Source organism: Diadema antillarum, unplaced genomic scaffold (genome assembly GCF_040938485.1).
Source record: "Diadema antillarum isolate AM-2024a unplaced genomic scaffold, OU_Dant_1.0 seq00000357_RagTag, whole genome shotgun sequence".
Taxonomy (NCBI): Eukaryota; Metazoa; Echinodermata; class Echinoidea; order Diadematoida; family Diadematidae; genus Diadema; species Diadema antillarum.
The window spans coordinates 833,684-849,460 of NW_027271363.1; the positions used below are offsets into that span (position 1 = coordinate 833,684).

The 15,777-nt window shown below is 37.0% G+C and overlaps 1 long non-coding RNA gene across 1 annotated transcript; it reads left to right on the top strand.

Moving 5' to 3' along the window:
* Positions 1-850: 850 nt before the first annotated feature.
* On the top strand, positions 851-7,947 carry LOC139731097 (uncharacterized). The gene is made up of 3 exons (XR_011710952.1): positions 851-936; positions 6,690-6,931; positions 7,857-7,947. It is a non-coding gene; the product is annotated as an uncharacterized lncRNA (long non-coding RNA).
* Positions 7,948-15,777: the final 7,830 nt, after the last annotated feature.

The window sequence follows — 15,777 nt, forward strand, 5'->3', positions numbered from 1 at the left end:
CAACACAAGTATTTTCTTCGGATGTTGGCGCATGGCCAAGAATCGAGGTCAGCATAAAATGCATTGTCATGTAGGGCCTACTTGAAGACAGGAAGAATTTAATTTCGCTTTCGCTCATCGTAAGATCGATCTTCCAACACACATCCCAACGGCTTTGTGAAAAGACAAAGACAGGTAATAGAGACCTCCCATTCCGTCCCATTGAACAATCAAAAGGTTTAGTCTGTCTTTGATTACCACATTAAGCGAAGCCAAGAGTTGAAGCCTGTGGTGATTTGAGTTTTCTGTCACGATAACTTTTGGGAGACATTTTCTTCTGTTAATGATTTGATCAAACACAACCACCTGACAGAGTCATTTATAACATGGAGTTATCAAACGTGGCCCTCTTTTTTCTTGGTGCGGTTGACGTGTTACCACGCAGCTGTAGCTCAAACAGGTATCAAATATTCTTTTTGTCATTCTTATTGTCTTTCCGTAAAGGGGCATTCTATTCCGCAGAGCACCTCTCTTTCTGTTTCCTTCTCTTCCTCATTTCCCCCTTACAATTTTCCCCAAAAATGAAGAGAGATGAGAGAGAGAGAGAGAGAGAGGACATTTCAATTTTTCAATTGTAGTTTCTTCTAAAGCCTCCCAGTGCTGTCGTTACCAAATTCTTTCCTTATTAATCAGATAACAAGTTTCTTATACAAATTGAGTGGGTTTTTTTTCTGTTCGAATTTGTTTACTTCGTTGCGTTGGATCTCTGTTTCTTTCTTTCCTTTCTCTTCCTTTTCGAGCTTTGTTCTCATGTGATTTTGGTCAGCTTAATCACTGGACAGGACAAGGTCTCAGCGACTGTGGTGGTAAAAATCTCTCCGAGCAGCGCCTGGAAGGTGATAAGCGGTCACACCCATCGTACTCAGTACTGGCTTGATACCTCGTGGAAGAAAAACGGTAAGAGTTAGACGAATAGCAGAGACCAATCACAAGCAAATCTGTACGATTCATTCCAATGTAAATCAATTTTTGCAACCTTATTTTTCTATTAAAGAATACAATGAACAAACAAAATATTATAATGACCCAGAGATTTATGAAAACATTTTTTTTTGAGGAAAAATATACCTTTGCCAGCAAAGTTAATTAATCAATTTGCAGTAAATTGGGCAGTCACAAGAATAAAAATACTTAATGATGCTTGATAAGATGACAGCTCTTATTTATCTGATTATTCATTGAAATAAAACACAATAATTATCTGTCATCACTAACTGTAATTTTCTTTTAAAAAGCTTTGAAGTAAAGTGACTTGCTTCAGATGAGATTGTGCCAAAATACGTCAGATCCATAGCTCAGCAGCAGCGCCGGCTCAATCTGGGAGGGGGAGGGGGTTCGGGCCCCTACTGTTTTTTTTTTTTTTTTGCATTAAACATAGGAATATATAGGGTCTAATCACTTGCCCTTCCCCCCCCCCCCCCCACACACACACACTTTTTGGACCCCGGACGTGGCTACCAGAAAATGGCGTTGAATGCCTTTTGTTTTTGTTTTGTTTCTTTGCTTTTTTGTTTTTGTTTTGTTTTTGTTGCTGTTTTTTTTTTGTTGCTTGTCAGCTGATGAAACAACTTAAAAAAAAAAAAAAAAAACGTGGTGCCGGCCGTGTTATAGAGTATTATCTATTTGTAAGACAACTGTACAGCATTTGATTATTCAAGTGAATGTTATTGCAGGTAAGAGTCGGATATCGATGTATGTTTGTTGTATGCAAGATTCAAGATTCAACTTTAATTTCACTTCCATCAAATAAACAAAAACATTATATACATTGCATATGTACAGGATATTTGTAATACTTGCAGAACGTAATTTGACAAGGTACATATGAAAATGAGAAGTAGATGCAATTACATCTTTGTTGATATATACATAAAGCGTATAATACAAGTCAATTAAGGATGAGCATGGAATGGAGGGTCCCACTAAGAAGCAGAGCTTGTACGATATGGGACCCTCAGAAAATACACAAGATAGCAATATAAAACAAAATAAACGAACCGATGTCAACTGACATCAAGATGATTGGAAGGGAAAAAGAAAGGAAAGGAGAAAAAAAGAGAGAAAAAAAGAGAAAAAAAGGGGGAAAAAAGGGGGAAAACTACAGCACGTGCCATCGTGGACGCAAGCAATCTGGATTCCATAATGTAAAATAAGAGGTGAAATACAAGCTGGATTGAATATAATGCAAATTATTTTTTTATACGTAACTATGTTGGTAAGAATGCAGGAGAGAGAGAATAGACACATCGTTATATTTAGAACACAGACAGGAATATAATTAGAAGGAGGACTTATGTAAAAAAGAATGATGACTTGACTGATATGATAAAGGGAAACTAACTCGGTTGGATGTTGTATGATTTCAATAAAAATGATTTTGATTTATTCTTGAAGAGTTCAGAGATTGAGCTGTTGTAATATTGTTGTGAAGTGAATTCCAATAATTTCGCCCATCGTAGATGAATGTGTTTTGAGCCAACAAAGTTCTCAGAAATGGCAAATGGAAGTTATTTGATCGCCGTGTTGGATGATTGTGAACGGATTGATTTCTTTGAAACATTGTTTCAAATATATTTGGAAGATTATTTTTGTTATAATTATACATAAATTGTCCTAGATTAAACAAAACACAATCATCAATTTTCAATATTTTATGCTCATAAAATAGTAGGTCAGTATGGGACAAAAATGCAGTATGACATATGACACGGATTGATTTCTTTTGCAATAAAAGTAATTTATCTAAAAATGTTTTATATGTATTTCCCCACGCGAGAATACCGTAATTTGAATATGGCAGTATTAAGGATGAATATCGATAGTACAAGCAGAGACGACAAAGGAAAACAGAACTTAAGCTTATTAATTATAGGACCTACCAATATTACGTGAAATAATTTTACATATACTGTCAATATGACATGAAAGCTTATTGTCAGCTGTTATTCCAAGAAATTTTTACATGGGAAACATTTTCAAGTGGAGTACCATCTAAAACAATATCAACAGGTAATGCCTCAGTAGAATTACTAAAGAGCATAAATTTTGTTTTTTGAAGATTAAGAGATAGCTTATTTGCTTTTATCCACTGGGCAACATTTTCTAATTCTGAATTTATTGTATTGACAAGGGTAAGAAGATTACTGTATGAAAAAAAGAAATTTGAGTCATCTGCAAAGAGAATAAAAGAAAGAACATCTGATGATCTACAAAAATCATTTATGTAAACATTAAGCAACAGTAGACCCAATAAACTTCCCTGTGGCACCCCACATTTGATATCTAATATTTGTGAATTACAACCATTTAGAGAGACATTTTGTTTCCTGTTCATGAGGTAGCTCCTGAACCACTCCAAGGCCTTCCCGCGCACTCCATGATAATGTAATTTGTTAAGTAAAACATCATGATTGATGGTGTCGAAGGCCTTGGAGAAGTCCAGGAACAAACCTATCAGATGAGAAGATTTATCGATAGCATGTGCCACTTTTTCTATAAAACTCAATAATGCATGTGTAGTGCTATGTTTCTCCCTAAATCCAAACTGAGAATTCGAAAATATATTATTGAATATAAAAAAAAATGATAGTTCTTTTATAAACAAATTTTCAAGAATTTTTGACAATGCACTTAACAAAGACATCGGTCGGTAATTATTTACGTCTAATTTGTCGCCTTTTTTTAAACAAAGGGATGACTTTTGCTGTTTTCATACTTTCGGGAAGGTGCCGTTAAAAAAGGATAAATCAAATATATGAGCTAAAGGATCCGCAATTGACGATATTACCCCCTTTAAAAGAAAATTGCTGATGTCATCGTGTCCAGCACTTTTTTGGAACTAAAATCAGAGACAATGTTAATTATCTCCTGAGTGTATGTTGGATTAAAAAAATATTGAACTAGAATTTGGCAGACCCAACAATTCGGAAAAAATGTTTTGTGAGGGAGGAATATTACTTGTCAGGCTTTCCCCAATTGAGGAAAAATGATTAATCAAAATATAACAAATTTGATGAGGATCTTCAAAAATTTCGCCATCGAATCTAATTTTTGTAATATTTGACTTAACATTTGATATATTCATGTCTTGCTTTAAAACTTTCCATGTATTTTGCATATCATGCCTGTAAAATTGTGACTGATTAGTATAGTATTTTTCTTTTCTATACGTATGATTTTCGCCAAAGTATTCTTGTAACTGATATATTTTCAACTTTGATTGCTCAGTACGTATGATTGAGGTAATTATGATTGAGGTAATTAGGGGTGTTTTTAACTGTCTAAGATAAAATCATTCTTTTATATACATTTTCTCTTAAACTTTTGAAATAAGGGGTAATAATGAGACAGGATGATCATTTGTTACCTGCATTTTCCATGTGATTATATTGGTATCTTTTTTGCAGTCTTCAGCAAATTCGGACCTATTCCAAACGATAAAAGTAAGTTGAATAAATATTTGAAAGAGGATTCATTTGAATAGGCTGTTTGAGTAAAATTACACGAAATGCATTGTATTCAGTTGAAGTCTTGGGTTGAAGAGGTTAAAATGATTGATAATTTGCATCGTGTTGGAGCATAGAAATATAGAACATTAATGAACGTGATAACAATTTAGAAATAAGTAGATTGTCAAAATATATATTTGAAACTAAATCATGTGCATTACAGGAAAATAAATGAGGTAATTGCATTTGCAATTTCTCGAGGTATTTTTATTTGTTATCATGATCACTTTATTTATTACGAGATACTTCAACAGTTACCTTGTTCCTTTCCATGTTTAATTCATATCGACCTTTGTTTCTGCAGGCTTTTTTGTATGATACATTATCTCATTTACGAGTTGCTTTAGTGAGCTTATTTCGATATTGCTTATACGTGTCATGCTTATATCAATTAAATGCCTTTGGTTAGCACACGGTATGATTTATATAGCTTATCACGGTCTTGACGGAATTTTATATTCCTTGTATATTATCCAAGGGATTTTTTTTTTTTTTTGCGGAATTCTCGCGTGGCTTGATTTTTTCCAAAAGTATGCTCTTATCGTTGTATTGCTTCAATTTAGTAATGATATTTTCACATCCTCTGGGCATGTCTTTCTCTTCATAAACATATTCATTCATCATAGAAATATATACATGAATTACACAAATCAAAAAATGAAATCATATGCAAGTAGAAAGTGAATAAAATAATACACAGAGTCAGAATATCATGGTTGAAACGGAAGGAAGATTGGATGTCAACATACAGTCAATAGAGGCAGAGGAAATATGATAAAAAATGAAGATAAGAAACCCATGTACATTTATTGATTACACACAGACGCGCGAATTTTTCCCCCACAAATCAAGTCAAATAAACTCTTTTCATCTTTTTTGACGGTGTAGATGGATGAGCAATGCTGAACATTAAAATTGGAGTTATGTTTCTTGTAGCAGACACACTTTTTAACTACGATTAGTCTTGCTTATGTTATTGTCACTTATTATAATTTGACGTTTTGCATAATCATGGTATTTTGTTTTTCTAATCAAGTTTTATGATTTAATACATTTTAACTCAACCTTTGGGCTGCTGTTTTGCATTTTTAAATAAACCAACAATCAATCAATCAATAAATTAATCAATCAATCAATCAGTCATTAGGGTGACAGAAACATAGCAAATTTCTTCCCGCACAAATCAAGTCAAATAAACTCTTTTCATCATTTTTTTTGGACGGTGTAGATGGATGAGCAATGCTGAACATTAAATGGGAGTACATTGTGTTTTGTTTCTTGTAGCAGACACACTTTTTAACTACGATTAGTCTTGCTTATGTTATTGTCACTTTTCATAATTGACGTTAACCACGGTATCTTGTTTTTATTATCATGTTTTATGATTTAATGCATTTTAACATATACGTATTGTTTTACGTATTAATATATATCTTTTTGAAAAATGCTCATAAATTAAAAAAAAAGAATGAATCGTTACAAAAATTATCAAAAGTATAGGGAACTAAAGTGCAGCCCATTATAGTTAAAAGTCCTTACTTATAGACTGAAGGTATTTGAGATTGAAGCTGTTGATAAAATAAAACAAGACAAATATATCACATATGTGTGTATATATATATACTAATCTGATCATATTAATTATGTCTTGATAAGCATTTCTTGATAATATATATGTAACGAGTATGGCATCAGAGCAATGGTTGAATTTCGCTCCACACAGTATTTGATGATGACCTAAAGTGTAAAACTTTGAAAATGAAGGTTATCTGTTACTGCCTTCAAACTCTTCAAATATACATGTATAAAAATGCGTATTAGTTTTTTTTTTTTTCAGCCTGTCTTATTTGAGGTTCGGACCTGAAAAAAAAAAACCAACAAACACACACACACATTTAATATGAATGGGCACATTTCATAAGGATTAACTACCTACCAAACATGATTATACTGACGTTATGTTGTTATTCCTGTACACCCTTTGTACACCTTCAACAATACAGCCTTGCGACTACTACTCAATCAAATTGACCTATCTTTGTGGTGATGTACGCTTTCGTTGCAATTCTTGTGATTAAAAGACAATTTTCAGCTCATTAATTTTACTACAATTTATTATGTTTGTCTTTCTTTTCATCGAAGGCGGATTCTTCCTTACTTGGTCTGCAAATGGGAATTCCGAGTTTGCTTTACCTCACTTTGACACGACCACAACAACAGCGCTTCTCTCGTTCTCCTACAAAATGTTCGGGTCGCGTCAAGGCCAATTGAACGTTTCCGTCTGCGGACAAACTCTTCGTCACATTTCCAACGTCGGAAAAGGCTGGATCCGATCGAGTGACGTAACAATATGTTGCTATGGTCACGAATGGCCTTATCCCGAGGTAAGACGCGATTTGCAGATCGATAATTGATATTTGAATATAAGAAATGCCCAAGTCCTAGTTTGGATATCATCTTTTAATATCCCTACAGCGACATCCATTGATTCAATTTGAATCATTGTATAACAGTGGCAGCTTGCTGTGCATTTTACTGCATATTCGATGCTATTTCATTGCGTTATGCTTCATATAATCCTAAGAACGCAGCAAACATTTTGCAGATCAAAATAGTTGCAAGTAGCAGCTGCGGGAGGCTCGAAAAAATATGATAATAATGATAATAATAATAATGATAATAATAATAATAATAATGATAATGATAACAATAACAATAATAATAATAATAATATTTCAAAGTTCAAACTAATGGAATAGCTTCCGTATCGTGAAAACAATAAAAAAAAAGGCCAGTGTTAATGAAACTTGTATCACTGCATTTTGTTCTTTTTGATTGGTGCTACTTTCTCGTAAGATAAACCTAAACGTGTGATGTCACAGCTGCCGGGATTAGAATTGCAGTTTTTTCGTCATCAAGACGTAGGATTATGGCATGGGAAGATGTTACAAGTCTGGTAAAATTTGTGTTATCTTAAGGAAAAGAAATCGGTATTGTGCCAAGGCTTATGTCATTGCTATCGTCAGTACGTTTATAAATTTCGTCGTGTATTGAAATACTAGACAGTAAGGCGATGAAATGGTAAACTTTCAAATTGATAAATATCCAGGGAAATTACCTTCGGCTACATTATCTCAAATCTAACGTTTGCGTATCGTTTTTAATGTACCGTACTCAAGTAGTGTGTATAATTCGTATACATATAGGGCTATAGGAGTAAAAGAAAAACTGAACAAGAATCGTCTTAATCATGAACATGCATTGCTTTGCTTTGCCATGAACGTTGAATTGCCTCGTATAACGTTACAGATCATTTTCACAGCGTCTTGGACGAGCGAAACAGGACGAATTGCCATTGATAGCATTGAAGTTAATGTCCCAACAGCAACTTCTGCAGACGGTAAGGAGCAACAACAGCCAAGCGATATCTACACAAAAGTGATGTTCGAATGCTGGCTATAAATCAACTATCTGAGACAATCAATGACAGTGCTTGAAATTAAGTCACTGCTGGGGAAAATAAGTAGTTTCTGTCGTTCAAAGCTATGTACCTGCATTTAGAAGAATTGAATTAATATTCATTATTATCAAAGATTTTTCCTGATAATCATACATTATCTAAAGATCCCTTATAGACGATTATCTTCATCGTTTTCCCTACGTCTTTTCCAACCCGGCAACTTTATAGGGAAGCGCACTAGGGTAAGCCTGACATCCTTGTATTTTGCTTGTTTTGTCTGCCTATCTGTTATCACTGGTATTGTCTTGCAAATGACGAATTGATAATAAAGAAAAATAAAGAAAAATAAAAACTTTTTTTTCAACCTCCGCTTTAAAACAACAAAAAAGTAAACCCATTTGGAAGTGGCACATTTTCTCACAAAGGATTTGAACAGGATAATTTGGAAGGAGTGTTTCTAAACTTATTAACTTTCGAAAAGGAAACTTTCTTGGCAGACAAAATGTTCATTAAATCTTCGAGTGATCCCTGAAGTCACTACAAAATGAGTGAAAATGAACATTTTCACTCAAAATTTACTCCAATTTCACTTTAAATTCACTCTTTTTTGTTATTCATTCCTTCAAAAGTGATTTTTTTTTTCACTCGATTTTTTTTAGAGTACAGAGCTTATTCTAATGAGTGTAGAAACACAGGTTGTTGAACTATTTTGTTCAAATGCTTTTCGTCAAAAAAGTTGCTCCATTATGATTAGGGGAGGGCGGATTATGAACAAGTAGCATCATTCCTCAATCAATGTCATCAAACAATGTCAAAGACCGGGAAAGAATTGATTTCTGTACGAAACCGGATGGAACAAACGTGTCACTCTTAAGATTTTGTAAAAAGGAAATACGGATTAAAAGTCATCATGGTCATAACATTTAGAAGACAGTCACTGCAGATATCTCTTAGAACATTTGAGTTTACATTGGTCTAAGAGATTATGAGTCCTTAGTTTGAAATGTCTAAATGTTTGTTTGTTTGTTTGTTTGTTTGCTGTTGTTGCTTGTTTGTTTGTTCATTTCCACCTGAGAAGATGGCTGGATAACCCATATTCAGCTACATTAAGCTGGTCTTCCATAGGGTCCAGTTGGATGTGAGGTGAGACCACTTCACCTGGTTAAACACCCTGCTCTTTGCGATGAATGAATGAAGCGGGGTCATTTACGTGCATGAGTTGTTACTCTCTCAAACACGGGACCTCCATTTTATGTCCTATCCGAGGGGCAGAGTGTTTTGCCTCTTGTTAGAGGGGACGGTATGCTTACACACAACATTGCTCAGTCCAGACTCGGGTTCGAACCCGGGCCCTTAGGTTCGTGAGGCAGACGCGCTACCGACTGAGCCAACTCACCGCCCGAAACTAATTTTCTTTCGATAGTACTTCTGTGAGGAAGTAGTGCAATCTAATGCGATGTTAGGATGTGGTAGATGGTTATTAGTATACAATGATGACAGTATGAGGCGATGAACGGATCATAACGCCTCATTGTTCATCGTCCTATTACCACGATTGGTTACCCACTTACATCTTTTAATTTGGGCAGAAAGTGAAACAGTAATTCATGTCATGTACTATCTTTTACTCATGTGCTATGATTTATTGCAGCAATGATTGATGCATACGAAACTGAGCTGCAACATATCAGTATCATCATTCGTCTGTCGATTCTTTTTATATTATTGCAACTAATCGACAAACTGCTTTGATTTTTTCTTAAATCGTGGCAATACCCAAACACTGATTAATAGATGTTTACATTCCCCGTCATTGAAGGGCGATTTGTTAATCAGTCGCAATAAAAACAACTCGGCGCAAGTCTAGTATGATAGCGATATTATTTACGATAGTCGCAAAAAAGAGGGGAGAAACTTAATAACGATCTCGCCAACTTAAAGGAACTATGTACTGTAATGCCAATACATACTGATATCTGTTGATTCATATCCTCAACATCAATTATTTGATGGCCAAAATGAATATCTACATAAGTGCTACATATTCTATAGTCATTTCTACTTTTTTTTTCTTCAGATTACTTTGATAAGGCCGCCCCCTAAAACAAAATAGAAATCAAGATTCTGCCAGTGACATCATCAGTCGGTTAATCATGATTGCTAAAATACTGACGTATTAAATTTATGATTCACAAGTGACAGTGGAATGTGTTTTCCCCTATCATATACCGAGCATAACTTGAATGTTTCCATGCACTACAGATTTTATTTACCAAAGACTGAAAGATATTGCAACGAAACGTGCAAGTTATATTATACTCTTTCTATATAGGAATGTGCATTCAAATGTCTAAGCGAATAACATAAAACAAAACAAGAACGGAATGATAATTTCTATACTGCACAAGTATCCCAAACGAAAGGACGATAAATTGTGTGATGAAAAATCCATTATCCTTCATCTGAGCGTCTAGGATAGCGTTAACGTATGTGTGTTGCGACACGGATTGTCGCCCCTACACGGATTGTCGCCTCCTGCTCGGGGCGACAATCCGTGACGCTTGTGCAGTTCCCAGTTTTTGACCTCGAAGGCGACAATCCGTATTGGCAAAAAAAAATTTGTTGCGACACGGATTGTCGCCCCGTCACGGATTGCCGCCCCGGGCTCGGGGTGGTTCCTCCGGTGTTAAAGGTACTAGCCCACATTTGCAAACCCACGAAAATCAAAACTGCATAAAACAGGTCCAATATGACTTCAAGTACAAGTTATAACAGTAACATACCTCACCTGTTGCTCTTTGTCTATACCATTCGATAAAAGAGAGAAAATCATCGTTTTAAAATCAATTTTCAAACCGGGTCAACCCGACCCAAAATCGAATTACGAGCGCGGGCTAGCTACGTACTACCTGCGACCAGCCCCAACGTGCAGCGTTGGGGCTGTGCCGTTTTCGCATTCAGATCGAGGAGTTGTACAAAACGGGTGCCGTTTCGGCGCTATATTTCCTTAATTTTTCAACAAAAACTACTAGGAATACTTACATGGGTCGCTTAAACCTAAATGATTAATTTCGGCGACTGTTTGATGCATTTCATTGCTTATGATGCAGAAAATGCTGTCTTATAACGCGAATATCTTCAGCTCACCGATGCTCACTGAAACTCACAATCACTTGCACAGGCGCACAGCATGCATGCAGTGCAGTGCATTGAGAGCATGCGTAATGCGTACTAATGGATATAGCAGCAAGTCTCTCCACTGTTACACTAGGGCAGGCCGCTTATCACTCCTAAAAAAATGTAGAAAATTTTGCAGTTTCTAGATAAATGGGTGAGAAAAACCAAGTCGAAAAGGTAATGCATTAATTGTCACTGTGTTTATGATAGAAATTTAGCCGTGCTTTATTCGTGAAGTCGCCGTGAATGTGGCAGTGATTTTTGCTCCCGCTCAGCTGCGAGGTAGCCGCCAGGACCGCGCCTTGCGGCGCGGTCTCCGGGGCTAGCTACTAGTGCGTACATGTAACTTACACATGTATCGCATGCAAGTAGTACGTACGTGGACCGGAGCTAGCGAGCGTTATACGCATGCATGCGGTGCATTTTCATTTATTTTTATGAAAGTAATGGACTAATTGGAACGAAATTTTGCACAGGTATTACTGCAATCATACCCAAACTCCATGCTAACTATGAGACCAATTGCTGCAGGTTTACAAATGTGGGCAAGTACCTTTAAGCTTTGGTGGGATGGGTATGACTGGTAAGTTATGCGTATATGTGTGTGTGTGTGTGTGTGTGTGTGTGTGCGCGCGCGCGTGTGTGTGTGTGTGTGTATTGTGAGCTGCTTGATATGTGATGTGTATGATTTGTTGTGTGTGTGTGTGTGTGTGTGTGTGTATGTGTGTGTGTTTGGAGTATAATAATACAATATGTAGAAACTGTGCATGTGTGGTGGTTGTATAGTGGTAGAATCTTGGTTTGTTTGTCTGTGTGTATACGTGTGCCTGTATGCTTACGTGTGTATATGTGGAATATAGTGGCGCTACTGTGGCAATACAAACGCCTTCAGAGTGTATGAGCACGTGTTTAAAGAATTCACACCAGCGTTGATCTAAAAATAGTATGGGTGTGTCAACCAATATCAGCGGTGAGGCGGGCTAGGCGAGAGAGAGACCGAGAGAAAATACACACGAGGGAGGTACCCTCCCCAAATGTTATTTGTTTTTATTTATTTTTCACTACAGTCATTTTCTTCCATCAGTCTTATAAACTAGAACGTCCATACCACTATTCTTTGTCCCAGAATAGGTTTTGCATGTTTTATGCAGGAGTGAATAATTTCCACACGCTGTAGAAAATTTGTCAATCGTTAGTTGAATTTAGCACAAACGAACTGCCATTGCACACCGCTAATACATACGTAATACAAACAAACGCCAACAAACACTCAAACAAATCCTCATAATGCAAATAAACCTACTCAACACTTTTTTTCCTTGATATTTATTGATTTCATTCAAATCATTCATAAATCGACCCATTCTGGGTGTAACATGAACAAAAAAAGTTACAAACGACAATTCGAAACACAAACAAATCCATTTATCAATTTATACCACAAATAATCTCAGTTCAACATAGATAACTCGATTATAGACCAACCCTACTAATAATTTCTTCACGAGAAAGTTTTGACATGTAGGGCCCTACCAAACCTATATTCCTTGAATATATTGGCTTGGATCATGTAACACCTTCTTACTTACAAGGGCATATACATAAAAAACACAAATACATTACACAAATCTAGAATTAAATCAGTCATAAAAAAACCGACCACCCCCTCCCCTCCCCAACCGAAACAAATCTAGGGCCTACATCTATCCTAAATATTAAATCCTACCAACATCTGTCATACCATTTATAACTATCCTTCTTCAAATCCAATCCCCAACCCACCAACCCCTGATTAAACAAAACCTAAATCATCCCACACCTACATTCACCAACCCAAATACATATATATACACACACACACACACACACACGAAGTTTCTTTATTCCGAAGTTTCGTTTTTTTCCGAGGCTTCATTTATCCGAAACACACAATTCCCTATACCTAGAGGTTCGTTGATCCAAAAATGAAATTCGGAATAACGAACCTTCGGAATAATGAGCCTTCGGACGAATGAGCCTTCGACGAATGAGCCTTCAGAATAACAAACTTTTGCAATAACGAAATGTAACCCCCTTCCCACATACCGACGCACACCCGAACCGATACCACATTCCTTCCTGATGAAACGATTTCCCAATGTTGATAAATAAGACATAATGGACCGTATGCAGAAAAGCAGCATCCGCCCGCACGCAAGCTCCACTCCGAATTCATATACAAATCTGCCACACAAACTCATCAAATTCAAAGCTGCTGATAAAATCAATATCAACGTTTATGCCAGCAACAGCTTACTAGGTATTCCTCCCCACGCGCAGCTAAAAAATACATACGCAAAAAACTGACATAATAAACACATTCTTCCATCACACACACACACACACACACACACGCACAAACGGACACTAAATTATCATGTGCACGCGCACATACACACTTCCTTGAAACCTCACCATGACTTTTTACATGGCATGTTTGCATGGATGTAGCCATGTAAGTTATGTGTTAGTATTTCAGTGATTATGTCCAGAACGATATTACCCAGCAAAATGTGCTTCGAGGGCGGGCGACAATCCGTGCCGCCAACGCCCGTCACGGATTGTCGCCACGAGCAGGAGGCGACTATCCGTGTAGGGGCGACAATCCGTGTCGCAACGTACGTGGTTAATGAACTCGCTATGATACACCGTTGAGTTTTTGCAAGAATGTACGTGTGTGCAAGTCTGGTAGGGCGAAAAGTGTCACTACTGCAATACATAAATAAATGTGCATGTCCATTGGAGTACTCCCTTGTTTGTTGCTATGGTATAATATTGAAGGAGTATAGGTAGGTAAAGGTATGTAACAAGAACTTCAACGACGTTTGCTGAAGAATGAAGCGAGATAATATAATCACATTAACGTCATGGGCGTCACCAGGGGGGGTGCGTTGGGTGCGAACGCACCCCCCTTCAGACCGTTAAAAAAAAAAAAAAAAAAAATCAGTCTGCGAGCGACCACAACGCCGGACCCTAAATGATGATTATTTTTTTTTATCTATTCATTTATTTTTCGAAATTTTGCATCGGGGACAAAAAAAAAAGAACAAATCGTGGGCAATAGCAATTCGCACCCCTGGTTCTGGCAGCACTGATTTTATACATATCTACTAGTACAAGTGTATTCTATACAGTGTTGACTATATAGATAGATTTTGGACATCCTTCCCATGCTTGGTCACTTCGACGCCACCTCGCTAGTCATTATACCTCTCCCACAGTCATGAACATAAACCGACACCCTTGAATACCAGTGGCGGATCCAGGGGGAGGGGCGCACCGGGTGTCCCCCCCCCCCCCCGCCCCCTCTTAATTTCCAAAGCGAAAAAGTATAGCTACAAACGGCAGTTTTTGGACTGTAAAATGTCAAAATTTTCAAGCTCGCTCGCTGGCATTTAGTCGTAATGCCATTCTCCTGAAGTTGCTGCCAGTAATTGCCGGCAGTTCCACCCGGTGCGCCCCCCCCCCCTTACGGCAAAAAATATAGCTACAAACGGCAGTTTTGGGACTGTAAGATGTCACAATTTTCAAGCTCGCTCGCTCCCCTCGCTCGCATTTAAATTCTCCTGATATTGCTGCCAGTAATTGCCAGCAGTTGCGCCCGGTGCGCCCCCCTTAATTTCGAAAGCAAAAAAGATATAGTTTCAAACGGCAGTTTTTTGACTGTAAAATGTCACAATTTTCAAGCTCGCTCGCATTTAACATGTTTAATCTTTATGCAGTTCCCCTGATGTTACTGCCAGTAATTGTCTGAAGTTGCGCCCGGTGCGCCCCCCTTAAAGGACAAGTTCACCTTCATAAACATAAGGATTGAGAGAATGTAGCAATTTTAGTAGAACACATCACTGAAAGTTTGAGGAAAATCGGACAATCCGTTCAAAAGTTATGAATTTTTGAAGTTTTTGTGCAGTAACCGCTGGATGAGAAGACTACTGCAGTGTGTGAAAAACTTAGATGTCACATGCGTACAACAATATAAGGAAAATATAAAGAGAATTTCACAAAATTTCATCTTATGAAAAAAGTACACATTCCCCCGACTCGTTACCGACAAATGTTATGGGTAATATTATTCCCCCTGCCTTTAGAAAGAGACAAGTCAAGTGCTCTTTTATTATGCGAAAAAAGTGAAAATATGTTGAATTTTCTTTATATTTTCTTTATACTGTTGTATGCATATGACTCACAAGCTGTAGTAGTCTCCTCATCCAGCGGTTCCAACACAAAAATTTTAAAAATTCATAACTTTGGCATCGATTGTCCAATTTTCCTCAAACTTTCACGGATGTGTTCTACTAATATTGTTGCATTCTCTCAATCCTTATGTTTATGAAGGTGAACTTGTCCTTTAATTCAAAAGCGAAAAAATATAGCTACAAACGGCAGTTTTTCTACTGCAAAATGTCAAAATTTTCAAACTCGCTCTCTTCACTCGCTCGCAGTGAATCGTCATGCAATTCACCTGATGATGCTGTCACAAATTGCCAGCAGTTGCGCCCGGTGGCATGCGCTTCACCCCCCCTTAATTTCCAAAGCGAAAAATATGGCTAAGAA